Source organism: Lissotriton helveticus, chromosome 3_2 (genome assembly GCF_964261635.1).
Source record: "Lissotriton helveticus chromosome 3_2, aLisHel1.1, whole genome shotgun sequence".
Taxonomy (NCBI): domain Eukaryota; kingdom Metazoa; phylum Chordata; class Amphibia; order Caudata; family Salamandridae; genus Lissotriton; species Lissotriton helveticus.
In genome coordinates this window covers 241,149,866-241,167,895 of record NC_136062.1, presented here as the reverse complement: position 1 = coordinate 241,167,895, position 18,030 = coordinate 241,149,866, and the positions used below count along the sequence as shown (strand labels likewise).

The 18,030-nt window shown below is 48.4% G+C and overlaps 1 long non-coding RNA gene across 1 annotated transcript in view; it reads right to left on the bottom strand.

Annotated features, from left to right (window-relative positions):
* Nucleotides 1-18,030, bottom strand: part of LOC144826275 (uncharacterized) — a 359,567-nt gene that overhangs the window by 97,838 nt on the left and 243,699 nt on the right. Inside the window, exon 3 of the long non-coding RNA XR_013609753.1 lies at nt 2,141-2,283. This is a non-coding gene — a long non-coding RNA (uncharacterized LOC144826275). The remainder of the gene's footprint in view (nt 1-2,140; nt 2,284-18,030) is intronic.

Sequence of the window (18,030 nt, the reverse complement as noted above, 5' to 3'; positions counted from 1 at the left end):
ACCTCTAGGAAACCAAGAACTCACCCTGTGCTTACTCACGCTTCAGTGCAACCAAGAACTCACACCTCATTAACTCTGCAGATTAAAGGAGTCACTGTACGCTTCTAAAGCTTCTGAACAACCAAGAACTTGCTCAGTGCTCACCCATGCAGCTGCACAACTAAGAACTTGCTTTGAACTTACTCATGCTACGACAGAACCAAGAACTAACTCTATATTTACACGTGCTTCTGCAGAACCAAAAACGAACTCTTTGCATAGTAGTAGTTTTATAAACAAGAACTCGCTCTACATTTACTCATGCTAATGGAGAACCAATACCTTGCTCTGCTCTTTCTCGTGCTTATCCAGAAAAAAGAACTCACTCAGCTCAAACTCACCCTTCGAAAAACCTAAGAACTTGCTATGCATTCACCGAGGCTTCAGCAGAACCAGTAATTCTCTCTGCAATTAGTGGTAAGCAAAAACATACTCTGTGCTATTGCAGCTACATAACCAAGAACTCGCTCTGATTACTCACATTTCAGTGCAACCAAGAACTCCTTCTCCGTTTACTAACACTTCAGCAGAACCAAGAACACACTCTGCTCTTACGCTTCACTATAACCAAGAAGTCACTCTGCGAAAGCATACAGCCTTTACTAACACTTCTGTGGAACCAAGAACACACTCTGCTCTTACGCTTCACCATAACCAAGAAGTCACTCTGCGAAAGCATACAGCCTTTACTAACACTTCCGCAGAACCAAGAACACACTCTGCTCTTACGCTTCACCATAACCAAGAAGTCACTCTGTGAAAGCATACAGCCTTTACTAACACTTCCGCAGAACCAAGAACACACTCTGCTCTTACGCTTCACCATAACCAAGAAGTCACTCTGTGAAAGCATACAGCCTTTACTAACACTTCCGCAGAACCAAGAACACACTCTGCTCTTACACTTCACCATAACCAAGAAGTCACTCTGCGAAAGCATACAGCCTTTACTAACACTTCCGCAGAACCAAGAACACACTCTGCTCTTACGCTTCACCATAACCAAGAAGTCACTCTGTGAAAGCATACAGCCTTTACTAACACTTCCGCAGAACCAAGAACACACTCTGCTCTTACACTTCACCATAACCAAGAAGTCACTCTGCGTAAGCATACAGCCTTTACTAACACTTCAGCAGAACCAAGAACACACTCTGCTCTTACACTGGATGTACGTTGTTACAACGCATGCTTTTAGCACGCATGCTGTAACAACGCGGTTTTTATAACGCATTCTTTTACAACGCATAACTAAAAGGGGTGTTGGATAGTGAATATTTTAATTTACTATTCCAACACCAGTCTCCGTTGACACTAGGGAAGGTGTTGGATAGTAAATTAAAAGTATTCCCTATCCTAGAGCGCCCCCAGAGTCATGCGTAGTAATAGAATGCGATTTAAAAACTGCGTTGTAATAGCACTGCGTGCTAAAAGTTGCGTCGTAAACGACGTTCCCCCTTACACTTCACCATAACCAAGTAGTCACTCTGCGAAAGCATACAGCCTTTACTAACACTTCCGCAGAACCAAGAACACACTCTGCTCTTACGCTTCACCATAACCAAGAAGTCACTCTATGAAAGCATACAGCCTTTACTAACACTTCTACAGAACCAAGACCTGGTACTGTGATCATTCACAATTCAGCACAATTAGGAACTCGCTGGGCACTTGGTGAACTTTTAAATAAGTAAAAGCACAGTCGACACTAATGCTCCAGCAGAACCAAGAACCCACTTTACCCTTTCCTACTCCGTAAAGCAACCAAGAACTCACTCTCTGCTTACTAATGCTTCTGAATAACCAATGGCTTGCTTGGCACACTTTCGTTTTTGTGCGCTACCAAATATTTGTGCATGGTCCTACTCGTATCCACATTGCATTCGCTCAGACCGATTACCTGCTCACCAAAGGCTACTAGTCATGTTGGTCCCTCTTCCTCATGGTGTTTTTATTTTTTAAATATTTTTATTATTGAGTAGAAGCATAAGGTGATCCATTACATCATATATGAAAAGAAATATATTTCTAATATTTTCTTCAACCATAAACACAATCGTTTGAAACATTGGGATTCATTATTGCTTCGATATTATATTACCTGGTATTTCTTAGCCACGGGAAAAGTGCAGTGTGCGGGGGCAATATTCCAAAGGTATCTTAAACAAAATATGGATCAAGTAATATACCACATCGATCCACTCTGCGATTTCACACTTAGATAAAGTGCATTATGCCAGAATTCTGTCAAAAAACACAACAAAAACTCTATTATAGATAAATACTAAAACACTAATTCACATTAATCGAACGTACATTTTTAAACATCAGTAAATGCATCTGAGCTAGACAAGGTGCTATTGATAAAGTGCAGTATATTAACTCCCATAAAGTAAAATAATCCGTAAGACAAGCATACTTAGTTTTTTTGTACCTTCTCCTTTCCTTCCTTCTCTTCTCCCAGAAAGATTATTGTAGACATTAATAAAGTGCATTAATTCATGTTCCTCCCCGCCTAGCAGCCAACAACTCATAATATAAAGTGCAATTATGCCTAAACAATTTAACATAAAATATCCCCATTCCGTGGGCCCGATAAACCTTTTTATAGTTTACTCCGTCTTTACATTTGTAGACTTTCTACTTTATTCATATATTTCTCAACAGCGGTCATACTTTTAGTTGCACCAACCCTTTTTAGCATAGACCTTGTTATGTGTTAACGGTCTAGTAGTTGGATGGGAGGAGTTAGGTGGGCAGGGAAGGAAGAGGAGGAGTAGGGACAGGATGAGGGCAGATAGTGTAGGGACAGGGCAGAGATAAGAGGTGTGTAATAAAGCTCCTTAATAATCAACGCAGTGTCTGTCATCATTGACCCCAGACACGACAACTGGCGACAAGGGTGGGATGCGACATTCCCCACCGGTAGCAGAACCCTGACGAGGCGCCCTGTCCCATGTAGCGCTCAGAAGAGGAGCGCTGCTGTCGAAGCTAGCGCTGCCGCCCAAAGCGAAGGGCCAGCAGCCGGTGTCCCCACTCCCAGCCTGGTTGCTGTGTGGGAGTCCAGAAGGGCCAAGGAAGTAAGCGCTGACACGCTTGAGGAGCCAGGAATCAGTTGACGGTTGGCGCCGAAATCGCTCCTCACGCCGGATGCGTGAGATTTAGCACGGCAGCGTCAATCGAGTGCGCAAAACTGCGGGAAGCGAGGCGGGGGGCCCGCCCGACCTTACCTGAGCCCAGCAGTCGAGGCCCTGAGTGTGGGCACCAAGAAACTTTGTTCACCCCTGCAGCCAGCGTCCGGTGAGTCCCAATGTGCGGATTGAAGCCGAATGAACCGAGAAGTAAACCTTGTGTGCAGTCAGTGACGGCAGCCATCTTGGAGTCAGGCAGCTGCGGGGACAGACTCCACGGTCAGTGTGGGGCAGCCATCTTAAGGTCAGGCAAAGTCACAAACAGCAGAATAACAAAAAAATATATATAAAAGTGAGAAAACAAGCCACAGAACAGCACAGCAACAAGCAAACAAGCACGAGTTAAGCCAAAGCACAATAGACATTCTGAACTACATTGCGCAGTCGCCTGACGTCAAGCAGCACCAAGTCAATCGGAAGTCACCAAGGCAGGATTTTGCGGTGCCACGATGTCGACATCGCCGCGACGAGACGAAGCCAAGCCCATCATCGACATCGAAGGGTCGCATTTGAGGGCTCCAGAGCCAGTCACCCTAATGACAGGTGGAAGCATGGGCCCCAAGTGGCAGGAATGGCTCGAAGACTTCGAGGATTACATCGAGGGATCCAAAGTGACTGTTGATAAGGACAAATTGATCGCTCTCCGCAATCTGGCAGGGTGCGAAATAAGCAAAATAATCAAAGATCTCCCACCCGCAGATACCGGAACCTACGATAAAGTGCGGGACGCGCTGAACAGGAAATTTCTCCATAAAAGGAACGTGGACTATGAGCGTCACGCATTTCATCAGGCACGTCAAGGGAAAGACGAGGCAATGAGCACATTCATCACACACCTGCGGCGACTGTCGAGACACTGTGAGTTCGACAACTTTTCGACAGACGCCGCCATCAAATCACAGATTATTGATGGGTGCCACTCGGAATCGCTCAGGAGGCGACTGCTGAGGAAGCCCCATGGACTTGACGACATCGAGAAAAAGACTCGCGTCTACGATCAGACCGAGGAGCACGCCGCCACCATTGAATCTGGGCGCAAAGTGAGTCATGAACAGGCACATCGAGTTCAAGACCGTGGTGGCGGTCGAAGAAGCTCGAGGGACAAACAATGGAATGCCCGACCGTCATCCCGCTCGAGACGCTCGGAACACAGATGGCGAGAAACGGGTCGGAGAGAGAGGAAACCAGAGAGAGCGAGAAGGTGCTACAGGTGTGGATATGATTATCCTCACGTAGATGTCTGCCCAGCCATGGGCCAGCGGTGCAGAAAATGTGGTCGGACGAACCATTTCGAGGCAATGTGCGGCGAATACAACAAAGAAAGGCGGAGTGGAACCGGGAGTTCGTCTCGATCGGACACCAGAAAACACCATGTAAGGGCCGTCCAAGATAAAAATACAGGGTCCTCCAGCTCGTCTCACTCCAGCAGAGAATCGCGCAGATCGCGATGGGAGCGTAGGTCCCCGTCCCGGGACTCCAGATCATCATCTCGATACTCTAAATACACAACTCACTATGCGAACATGATCGCAGACCCAGACCAACTGAAGAAGTATCCTCGGTTGCACATAAGAGTGGGGAATCATGACACCAAATTTGTGATGGACAGCGGAGCCTCGCTGAACTACATCCCCGTCACCGAGTATGAGAGGATGCGACCCAAGCCCCCGCTTGCACATGCACCCGTCCGAGTCTTCACTTGGATGTCCAGGAAGCCGCTTCAATGTCTGGGCAAATTCCCGACGACGCTTGAACATGACAACGTTACCATAGATGCAGTCATCCATGTCATCAAGGGCCTCGAAGCTGATTTCCTGCTCAGCCTGCCAACTGCGGAACGGCTCCGTCTTGTTGAAATCCTCTTCAAAGTCTGTGATGACCAGAACATCGTCAACCGCTTTCCTCGTCTCTTCCTGGGGCTAGGGAAGTTGAAGGGCCGCCAGATACATCTGCACGTCAACAAACAGATTAGGCCCGTCGCTCAGCACCCTCGGCGTGTACCGTTCCATCTTCAAAAGGCCGTCGAAGATGAGATCAATGATCTTCTGTCCGCTGCCATCATTGAACGCACGGATGGCCCGACCCCGTGGGTTTCGCCAGTGGTCGTTGTGCCAAAAAAGGGCACCACCAGCAAAGTAAGACTGTGCGTTGACATGCGAGTACCCAACACTGCGATAGAACGTGAGCGCCATCCAGGGCCACTTCTATGTGACATGATCTCAGCCTTAAACGGAGCCAAGGTATTCTCAAAGTTGGACTTAAACAAGGGCAATCACCAGCTGGAGCTGGATGTCCAGTCTCGCCCCATCACAACTTTTGCGACACATCTAGGACTCTTTAGGTATAAGAGACTGAGTTTCGGTGTATCTTCGGCCGCCGAGATTTTCCAGGAGGCTATTCAGCAGATCATCCAACATATCCCCAATACGCTCAACTACAGCGACGACATCCTTGTATATGGCTCCGACACCCGTGAGCACGACATTGCACTTAACCGTGTCTGCCATGCCCTGCTAGATGCGAACTTGACACTGAACAAGGACAAGTGCGAATTTCACCAGTCCACATTAAAATTCTTCGGCCATATCTTCTCGGGAGCGGGAATGAAACCTGATCCGGAAAAAGTGGCAACCTTGAACAACGCCAAGTGCCCTCAGGACGTCAGCGATCTAAGATCTTTCCTGGGGATGGCCAGCTATTGTGCCCGTTATATCCGAGACTACGCGACCATCAGCCACCCGCTCCGCACCTTGACCAAGCAAGGACAACCCTTTGAATGGACTCCCCAGTGTGAGCAAGCATTCACAGAGATCAAGCGGGCAGTGGAGTCCGCCGATAATCTTTCTTACTTCAACCCCAGGCGAATGACTGAAGTCACCATAGATGCTAGCCCCGTAGGGTTGGGGGCCATTCTGGCACAATACGACAATGACTCTGACCAGAGACGTATAGATGCTTATGCCAGCCGCAGCCTGTCCTACCTTGAGAAGGCGTACTCACAGCCCGAAAAGGAGAGTCTTGCAGTAGTCTGGGCATGTGAACATTTTCATGTTTTCCTCTACGGCAAACACTTTACCCTGATCACTGATCACCAGGCGCTAGTCACCATCTACGGCAACCCCCGATCTAAAATGCCCCCCAGAATTGAGAGGTGGGGCCTGAGGCTCCAGGAGTATACTTTTACGATCATACACAAGCCGGGAAAATCTGAAAACCCGGCAGACTACATGTCTCGACACCCGCCTGCGTCAACCAATTCTATTCCTTCAATTGCAGAGGAATATATCCATTTTGTAGCCGATCAGGCGCTACCTCCTGCCATTCCCATGGGTGCGATCCGAGACGCCACTGTGCAGGACGCCGTCCTACAGAAGGTACTCCGCAAGATTCGAACCAACAGGTGGAGGCATGACCCTCATGATGAAGACAATGATCTGGACACCAAGCAAGAGCTGCTAGCGTTCCGACACGTACACGAGGAACTGTCGGTGACCTCAGACGGAATCATACTGCGTGGACAGCGGATTGTGATCCCCAGCCCACTACGGCAAGGCGTTATCGATCTTGCTCATGAAGGTCACAGGGGAGTCGTGTCCACTAAGCGAGCACTCAGGGAACGTGTGTGGTTTCCCCTCCTCGACCAAATGGTGGAATCCACCCTGAAGGACTGTCACCAGCTGACAAGCAAAGGTGATCCCCCGGCCACATTGCAAATGACCACCTTACCGGCTGGAGTATGGCAAGAAATTGCCGTGGACTTCTATGGACCCTTACCTTCTGGCAAGTATGTGATAGCCAATATCGATGAATACTCTTGCTTCCCTTTCGCACAGTTCGTGCCTTCCACTGGTGCCTCCAGTACCTTTAAGGTGTTGGACGAACTATTTGCAACCTGGGGTGTTCCCAGAGAGGTAAAGACTGACAATGGTCCTCCCTTCAATGGGCATGAGTTTGGCGCATTCTCAGGAAAGTCACACCCCTTTGGCCACAAGCAAACGGCACCGTTGAACGCTTCATGGCCACGATCAAGAAGACATTCCAGCAGGCCAGTGCCGAGAAGAAGGACCTACAGATAGCTCTCAACGAGGTCCTCAGAGCTTACAGAACAACCCCCCATTCAACCACCGGCAAGTGTCCCGCCACGCTGATGTTGGGTCGCCCCATGAGAAACCGCATCACTACCTGGGATGGAGCTCTGCGAGCCGTGTCACCCACCCACAACCATCTAGAGATGACGGAAACGGACAAGCACAACAAGGACAAGATGAAGTCATACGCCGATGCCAAGAGAAGAGCGAGATCACCCTCTCTACAGGAAGGGGACTACGTATTGGTTAAACAAGACCAACAGAAGAAAACTGACTGTCGCTTTCGTGATGAACCCTTACTGGTCACTCAACAAAAAGGCACCATGCTGACTGCGGAGTCTGACCACCGGAGAATTACGAGAAATGTGTCTCACTTTAAGAAGTGCTCCAGGGACACGGCAAGACCTTTGCTAGACCCAACTGCGTCACTCAGTCCTGAAACCCCTGAACAGGACGCACTGGAGGATCTGGGTCAAGTGGGTGTACCCCAGACTATTGTGAACACTGAAGAAGTGAACGCAAGGCCGCGTCGAAATGTCCAGCGACCAAAGAGACTCATTGAAGAGATATGAATGCACCCATCGTTTGTTTTGTTAATAAAGGGGGAGATGTTATGTGTTAACGGTCTAGTAGTTGGATGGGAGGAGTTAGGTGGGCAGGGAAGGAAGAGGAGGAGTAGGGACAGGATGAGGGCAGATAGTGTAGGGACAGGGCAGAGATAAGAGGTGTGTAATAAAGCTCCTTAATAATCAACGCAGTGTCTGTCATCATTGACCCCAGACACGACAGACCTCTTAAAATGTTTTTGCTCAATTAATTTTAATATGCCATTCTATGTACATTGGTATTTTAGTTGCACTGCAGCACTAAAGAATGAAGGATCATGCCACAGGAGAGGCAATCGCTATGAATGTTTATCCCCCTTTAGCCATAGGCAAATTTTGTCTCTGCTTTAACAAGCCAAAAAGCGCTACAGGAGGCTCTGGTTCAAGTCTTCTCTGTAAGCCAAGGCTAAGGGGCATATTCACAAGAACGTGTGCTAAACATCACCAAAAAATGGTAACGCCCCTTTACACATCGCAGCCGATCGCGGGAATATAACCCTGCCTTTAAAGTGGAATTCACAACAAGGTGGTAGCATGCGATAGTCTGCTGAAACCGCGGCCAATGTCTGCGATACAATCACAGCGGCGGAGATAAAAACACAAACCACAATGTGGAAAAACACGTAATGTGCCCAAACGCGATAAGAAAACTGTGACAACCAGCGCGAGGCCCGCAATTTCCACGCGTAATGCGTGAAAAAGCACAAGATCAGCAGATGAAAAATGCTACTGAAAAAAAGACAACAACTGCGGAGTACCAAGGATGCACCCTGACCCACTGCAGAGGACAACATGAACCCCACAATCCCCACGGAGGAACACCCAGGAATACAGGGCCCATGGAAGGCCAATGAAAAGAGGAAGAGGAAGATGGGGCACAGTCGCTATGAAAATCCGAGTACCGCCACGGATGAGACAGAACACCACCACTAACTGTACGTCACCCCCAACATGTCATTGGCAACAAAGAAGCAGAGATGGAACACCACTTCGGACCATCTGAAAGCCGTCACATGGCAGTGGAGGCCAATGGAAGAGCACAAGAGGTCCTGGACTGATGTGAATTGCAAAAACCAAGTAGAAACTCGCTGCCAACACGGAAGCATCAATGCACCCCGGAGGAGGGGGGTGAGCAGAACACCAGGAGCTGAATGACATGGAGAAGATGGTGGCCACAGTCACCAGGTGGGAGACGGAGACAAGACTTGGGGATCCGGAAACTGTCCATATGACCCAACACCACATCAACAGGCTGTACTGACCAGGGAGTGGGTGGACAGGGGCAGATGGGCCCAATGGCACTCATGCACAACTAAGCAGTGCACATTGCACATCCACAATGACTCAGGATCATGTCCCTGATCTCACGGGAACACCTCAGATCACAAACAAACACCAAGCAGTCCCACGTACACCATGTGCCCAAATGGGCACACACACAACACAACAACAAGCACACAACCAACACATGCACATGTGCAAAACACAGCAAACAGGCATATACGTCATTCATACTGACAATGCAAGAGACACCACATGATGAGTAGCATGGCTGCTGTCCAATCACCATGACAATGTACACTGCACAACACTGAGGTGGCTGAGTGTGGACCACAACCAGAATGCAGCAGGTCACACTCGGACACAACCATCTGCACAAACAATCCTTGACGTCAACAACACATCTGTGGACAAACGTTGCCCAAGTGTCACAACTAGACAAAGAGCACAAGTTACCCAAGTCTGCAACATCTCAGCACCATGGAAGCACTGAACTGACAGGTACACCACATGAAAGGGACCAGTGGCAGACAAATCAGAGCCGCAGGAGCGAATCACCAACCGTGCAGAATACGCACATAAGTATGAGTGCACCTCGACATTGACAACATCCCGGTACAAAAAGCAACAACTCCACAACAGAACACAGGACACAACTGGTGCCGCAAACGTGCACCACATGGCAAATCACATCTGGCCCAGCAGGGAACCGTGACATCACAATGTACTAGTATAACCTGTAAACTGCAAATATGTTTTATTCACACATGCTGTATTTTTTGACATTTTGTACTGTCCCATGATTGCCAGGGACGGCCACAATGTCACGTGCTCTTGAGAAGTAATTGTCAATGATAGTATTCCTACGGGCCATTCCTGCCGCAGCTGCAGTGGGATGTGGGCCACCTGCCCCATCATCCCCATCATCGTCCGGGACTTCTGGAACTGGGATCCATGGGGCATTGGTGCGTACACAGATGTTGTGCAAGACACAACATGTAACGATCATCTTGCACACGATCTCCGGGCTGTACAGAAGCTTTCCACCCGTGCCGTCCAGGCACCTGAAACATGACTTCAACACACCAAATGTGCGTTCAACGATGCCCCTGGTGCGTATGTGGGCCGCATTGTACTGCCTCTGGGCGGGTGTGTTCGGATCTTGGAGGGGTGTCATCATCCAAGGGCAGAGTCCATATCCTTGATCACCTGTGACAGTGCTGGGAGAAAAGAGTCAATACTTGGTTCAGCAGGATGTGATGGCAGGCCCACTAATCCAATGACGCCTGTGCTGGCTGTGTGTGGGGTGAGTGTAAGCCAGCCCTCAGGGAGTAGCTGGTGCTGGCAACAAATCCAACAGTCATCAGGCACTCAGACAAGCAATGGCAGGACAACAAGGGGGGATGACTTGAGTCGCATAGGGTTAGTGGCCCTGGATGCACTGCGGCAGCCATGGGCCCACCGCCACGGGACCCTGACCGGCGGGAGACTGGGGTAGGGTCACGAGTATAGAGCAGGTTCTCGTCAAAGTTGAAGGAGCGTGTCGTGGAGTGACTTGGTGGACAGTGGAAGGTGTACCCCCAGGGCATGATACAGAAGGGCACATGCCAGCTGTGCCTGCAACATGTAGGATATGAGTGCCACAGACTCATGCCAGACACCAAGTCAGTACCTGTCTTTTGCTGATGACAACCCCCAGGCCACAGGCTCAGACGTATGGAGTATGTCAATGAGAAAGGTGTAATGTGGGCCAGCAACGTGGGGGCCAGCGATGGTCTCCAGAGGCTGCAGAGCTTGCGGGACGGGGGCGTGGATCTTGCCCTGGCTCATGGTGGGTCCTCTTTGACACACAACGGTGTCGGCAGGTGAGCAGTGCGGCCTCGGGGCGCTGATGCGGGCAGGCCTGGCCTGGGTATCAGCGTCCTGGGGTGCAGCAGGCGCACAGGGTCGCAGGCCCCACTGCTCACAGCGTCAGCCACGTGACGGACTGCAAAGCTCCGCCCTATCAGAGACATTGGCCTTTCGGGGAGAGAACCACGCTCTGTGCCACGGGGTTTCTGGCCACACCCTTGCGTAGCCCTGGCTTACTCAGGGCCCACCCACTACACTCACGCACACGGGGGGGAGCGAGTGACATTTCCCCTATCTGAGCCCCGGCCTGGTGTGTCATGGTTGCGTCCACTGTTCGCTACTCTCCAGGCACCTACAATTGAGGTCTTCATGGACATATCTGTGGTTTGCCTACCCGTGTCTGTCCTGCCCAACCACGCATCACTTTTCGTTGTGTACATTGCCATTCACGGGTCACTTGGATCCTTCGCACATGGGTGCATTCCGCATCTACACACGTTCAGCTGTTGTGTGGCTGTGGTGCCATGATATGGCTGTATTGTGTGAAGGGGTTGGCCAGGATCACCATGGAGTGGTGTTGTCATGTCTGGTAGGTGGGCATGTTGAGTGCCATGTTGTATGTGGTTTGGTCACGTGTGCATTCCCACAATTGTGCTTCATGTGATTGTGGCTTTGAGCTGTGCGGTGTGTTGATTTGGCACTTACCAATGAGCAGTCCAGTTCCATATGTGCCATCCTGGAAACGCTGGTTGATGATGGACTGTCGGAAGATGTAGGAATAGTGCACACTGCCTGGGTAGTTTGCGACGACATTGGTGAAGAGTCCCCGGTGGTCCACTATTGCCTGCACATTGATGGAATGAGTATGCTTTCTGTCATGGTAGTGGTGTGCTGTATCCGCAGGGGGCACAAGCAGGACATGTGTTTAGTCTATTGCCCTCAACACGGCCGGGAATACAGCTATGGCGTAGAAGCCTTGCTTGGTCTCCTGCTGTTCCTGCGCAGTGTGGGGGAAGTGAAGGTACTGGGGTATGAAGCTGAGGATGGCATCCAGGAGAGGTGTGATGAACTTTGATAGGGCTGGCTGTGAGACCCCTCTGACTCTGGCAGTTTGTTGGTTGGAAGGTGCCAGAGGCCAATAGGTGCAGCACAGCCAGCAGCTTTGTCTGCGGAGGGATGTTGTTTCTCCGCTGTGTTGGGACCATCAACCTGTGGGCGATGGTGTTGTGGCCCTGTTGGGGCTCCGAGCTGCATGATGAGTAGCTCTATGGCGTTGTTTGTACTTCGGGTGTGGCTGTGTGCGGGGATCCGTTGCATACTGCAGGTAGTCGTCCGGCTTTACACCTGCAGGAGGCAGGTGTTAAATACCTGCTGCTACCGCGGCTTATCGCGTGGATGTGGTACGCATCGCAGATGTTGCATTTTGTTGTGAAAGTGGTGTTGTGTTTTTTTCGTGTGTTTTTGCACGGTTATGCCTACTCTGCATCTCATTAAGGTTAGTTGGTGGTGTCCACCGTGGAGATGATTTTTGGGGCAGTTATCGCGGGAATACAGGCGATGTCTGCAGTTTGCACCAGCTTGTGAATGGGGTGTTAAATTTATCTCCACTTTTGATGTGTTAAGGTGGGGATAAATCGGAGATGAGTCCTTGTGAATATCCCCCTAAAAGCGGCAAATACTTTCTCTCCCAGATCTATGCTAACACTGGGCAAGTAAAAAGTAAAAAAAAAATATGTAGCCAGACTCCCTCTCCCAGTTGCTGGCAACGAAAACATCTATCCTCAAATTCTGGATATATTTATGGAGCCCTTTAGGAGTATAGGATGCCATCCAGTTTGACAAGTAGGACATTCTTTAAAATTCGCAGCCCTTTCGGACTTTTTGCCAAATTGCAAAATCATCTGCCACTCAACCTCGGAAATAGTATATTGCATTGCCAGAGTAATCTTATCTAGAAAACATTTTACTAAGGGGCACTGGCATTGACTCCGTAAAAGTCTGTACCAATTTACCACCCCTCTAAAAATCCATTCTGAAAAAAAGCAGCCATTGTTGATGATGAGCTTGTGCTAGACAGGAGACAATATTTTGTCGATAGATGAGTAATCTGAAGATACTCAAAAAAGAAAAGCATACAACGGTCCTTGCATCTAGCTTGAACATCCTGCCAAGTAATATCTCTCCCTCCCACTATGAAATGCCCCAGTTTGATTGATTGATTGAAAGTCATTTGCCTTCCAAATCCATAAGTTGCTGTTATGAATTTGGAGGTCCAAACTTTTACTTTCCATGAGCTGCAAGTATTTTTACCCTGCAGAATGAGCATTCATGCAATAGAATGCCTGAAGTCTGGTGCGATACTACTGTAGTGTCTTGTATCTGTTTTTTTTGGAAGTTTAGCAGTTTTTTTTATAAAAACAGAAGCTGAGATCCGGTTTCCTACATATATATATATATATATATATATATATATATATATATATATGCACTTAAACTCCTCCACGCCACTTCCAATCCCCCACACGGACCGGCGAAGCGTTAACCAGGAGACGGACCACTGGATCAGTTACAGTTTCTTTATTTCAAAGGTTCAGCTGGTAAAAGTGCACGACGCGTTTCGGGCTAAGCAAGCCCTTGCTCACATGCCATATATATATGTACATGAGTAGGCGTACAAGCGGCCATCAATAACACGCAGGGGAGGCGTGGTCTCAGCCATAAACTACCTTCCGTTGTCACGGCCTCTGATGAGAAGCGACAACGGCTTTGAAACGCCTCAGGCCAAGGACATTAAAAGGGGATGGGAAGCTGCCAGCATGTTTGAAATAAAAGGTTGTTTCTCACCTGCTACGTTGTGCGGCCTCAAGCTTCTGGGCAAATTTTGAGACATATTATGCGGCGGTTCAGTGCCGCAGAGGGATCGCACCACTAGCAACCAACAGAGTGTCCATGAGGGGGGCAACATCCCCTCTCATACGAGCGCAGTGGTAAACTTGATTGAATGCCGGCAGAGTCTCATCCGGGCTCAATGGAGGGCCAAAAAAAAACTGTGTCCTTAAGTGTGTGTACAGCGGAGGGAACCCATCGGAGGGAAAAAATGGGCTTTAATGTGGCTACAAATCCCAGCGTGCATCATGGAAAGGAGCGCCATTGAGTAGGCGTACAAGTGGCCATCAATGACAAGCAGGGGAGGCGTGGTCTCAGCCATAAACTACCTTCCGTTGTCACGGCCTCTGATGAGAAGCGACAACGGTTTCGAAACGCCTCAGGCCAAGGACATTAAAAGGGGATGGGAAGCTGCCAGCATGTTTGAAGTAAAAGGTTGTTGCCTCACCTGCTACGTTGTGCGGCCTCAAGCTTCTGGTCAAATTTTGGGACATATTATGCGGCGGTTCAGAGCCGCAGAGGGATCGTACCACTCGCAACCAACAGAGTGTCCATGAGGGGGGCAACATCCCCTCTCATACGAGCGCAGTGGTAAACTTGATTGAATGCCGGCAGAGTCTCATCCGGGCTCAATGGAGGGCCAAAAAAAACTGTGTCCTTAAGTGTGTGTACAGCGGAGGGAACCCATTGGAGGAAAAAATGGGCTTCAATGTGGCTACAAATCCCAGCGTGCATCATGGAAAGGAGCGCCATTGAGTAGGCGTACAAGCGGCCATCAATGACACGCAGGGGAGGCGTGGTCTCAGCCATAAACTACCTTCCGTTGTCACGGCCTCTGATGAGAAGCGACAGCGGCTTTGAAACGCGTCAGGCCAAGGACATTAAAAGTGGATGGGAAGCTGCCAGCATGTTTGAAATAAAAGGTTGTTGCCTCACCTGCTACGTTGTGCGGCCTCAAGCTTCTGGGCAAATTTTGGGACATATTATGCGGCGGTTCAGAGCCACAGAGGGATCGCACCACTCGCAACCAACAGAGTGTCCATGAGGGGGGCAACATCCCCTCTCATACGAGCACAGTGGTAAACTTGATTGAATGCCGGCAGAATCTCATCCGGGCTCAATGGAGGGCCAAAAAAAACTGTGTCCTTAAGTGTGTGTACAGCGGAGGGAACCCATTGGAGGAAAAAATGGGCTTCAATGTGGCTACAAATCCCAGCGTGCATCATGGAAAGGAGCGCCATTGAGTAGGCGTACAAGCGGCCATCAATGACAAGCAGGGGAGGCGTGGTCTCAGCCATAAACTACCTTCCGTTGTCACGGCCTCTGATGAGAAGCGACAACGGCTTTGAAACGCGTCAGGCCAAGGACATTCAAAGGGGATGGGAAGCTGCCAGCATGTTTGAAATAAAAGGTTGTTGCCTCACCTGCTACGTTGTGCGGCTCAAGCTTCTGGGCAAATTTTGGGACATATATATTTATATAAATATATATATATATATATATATATATATATATATATATATATATATATATATATATATATATATATATATTTTTTTTTTAATTTTTTAATTTTTTTTGAAACCACAGCTAGGTTTTATACAAAAACTAATAGTTACAATAAATGTATGTATTTCATTTCCTAATGTGGTTATTTAATGAGGTGTCATAGATTGAATTTGAGGAATTATTATGCAAAAAGCTTTGTATTAAATTTACCTAATTTTTTCATTTGTTATTTATAATATAATTTCTTGCACATGCACTTTATAATGAAAAAACTTGTTGTTGTGAACCATTTTAACCACACTGTAAGATGGCCGCTATAGAAAGTACACCATCGATGATGATAGAAAGTCCATCTTCTATGTCTATAACAAAATGTGACGTGTGAAGGGTTTGAATGGTTGAATTTTACACATACAATCGACATTGAAAAAGCCGCGAGGCGAAACGCGTCTGTCGATGGGGGGTGGGGTAAGGCTAAGCACCAAATAAAGCATCTTTGCTTTGATAAAAAACTTCGAGTGTGCCATTCATCTGTGATCAGAAGAGTTGTTCGTTGTCTAAGAAATTGTAGCGATTCACCACCGCTGAACAGTGCACCCAGGAATACGGAGCGGCGGCGGTGGGGGTCCTGTGTTCGAAATCAATATGGCCGCCAGCCCGGAGGTTTATGGATAGTGAAACGTCGAGAAAGAATTGAACGTGAAGAGAGAGCGACCTTTCGAACTGAAGCAAGCGGATTAACAAGGTGTGACGACAAGCGGACCAGCCGAGTTGGAAAGTGACACAACCCCATGTGGGAGCTGCAGCGCCGACCTCCGGTGAGTCCGTACTGCAGCGCACCTTTAATAACTCCTCAATGTTTAGCTCTAAGCCTCTATCCTGAAAAGCTAACCAACACGGTGCATAAAGTTCTTCCCTCCCCCCATTTACCATCAGTGCGAGTGCGACTGAGGGCGCAATCCGTCAAACGCTGAGAACGCCGATTAAATCAGGCGGGATGTCTAGTTTAAAAGAAAGAGTGGAGATAGCTACGGGGATGTTCAAACCCGGCTCCGGGGGCCGACAACAGCAATCTGTAAATAATCAAAGCACAGCTAACCCGGCAAACAGTTTGAAAATACTATTTCAGTCGCTAGAAAAAGCCCACGAAAGAGAACTGAGAAAAGGTGGGAGGGTACCTCTCTGCAGGGCTATGTGGACTGTGGCCGGATACCGAGAGGGCTGAGAATGTTTACAGTACCGGCCTATGAAAATCCGGACCCTCAGCTTCTGAAAGATTGGGCTGTCTACACTGCGGAGTCAGCCAAAGGCATGGTGAAGATGCTGATTCACTATGCCTGGAGTGACAGGGAGAACGCTCTTGCAGAAATTGACCGACTTGAAGATCTAATTAGCAAGGAGCAAGATACGCAAAGCGCAGATGATTTGAGAAGCGTCATGCTGAAAAGGCTTAAAGATTATGAAATGACGGTCAGACGCAGAAAAGAACAGAAATTAACGTGATGAGAAGGACTATACGTCAGGTCGAATACTGACCTTCGCACGAAAATATGATGTCGCCCGGAAAAAGCTCAGCAAAGGAGGCGCCACAGCAAGCGGAGGTCCAGAAACATCTGAATCAGAAGTAGAACTGTCAGAGGAGGATCGCCCAAGCAATAAAGCAGGCACAAGCGGAGCAAATGGATTGAATCCGGAAACGGAGGCAGAGCCTTCCTTTTTCGCGAATACCAGCTAATCAGAGAAAGCCGTCAAAGGCCAATGCAACAAACCCACCCCCCGGCACAACAAAAATCGAAAAATGTAAAAGGCGGAAGACAAGGAGGGGCAGGAAAGGCGGCAGAAGAAGTGCCAACGCAAAGAGAGACCAGGAGCCAGAGGAACAAGAACATAAGCAAGCGCTAAATCAGCGGCCAGCACAGACTGTAGTTAATCTCTCTAACAGAGTTTTAACTAATGAAGAACAGAAGGTCTTAGAACTAGGCCCAAGCTTTTGTCCCACCTCAGGATACAACTATGCTGATGTTCGTATAGACCTTTTCAAATACATAAGAAAGCTAAAATTTCAGAAAATATTCTTGATAAATCCAAGAAATCAAGTGCAATTATCTGACAACTTAACAAACGATGACAATCCAACTGAATCAGAGGACACGGAGAATGCGTTCCGAGCTCTCTCTACAATGCAAGCACTGGAAAGCTTGAGTGTCGGAGAAACCACAGTGAATAACACCCAGGAATCGCTCGAACAAGCTGGTATCAAGCAGGTGAGCGGGAACAGCAAATTCAAAAGGAAATCAAGAAAGATACCGCACACAACATTTGATGCAATTGACGTTTTTAATGAGGCAGTGATCACAGACTTAAAAGACCTTGCTAAACACACCAGTGCTGGGATTAAACATTACAACATGCCACGCAAGTACTGGGATGCAATAAAATCTTTAAGAAATGACAAAACCATCGAGATTACACCATCAGATAAAGGCGGTAATATGGTAATTTTTAATAAGGAACACTACCACAGTGAGGCAATGCGGCAGTTGGAAGATATCAATTGTTACATTCCAATTAGTCGGAGAA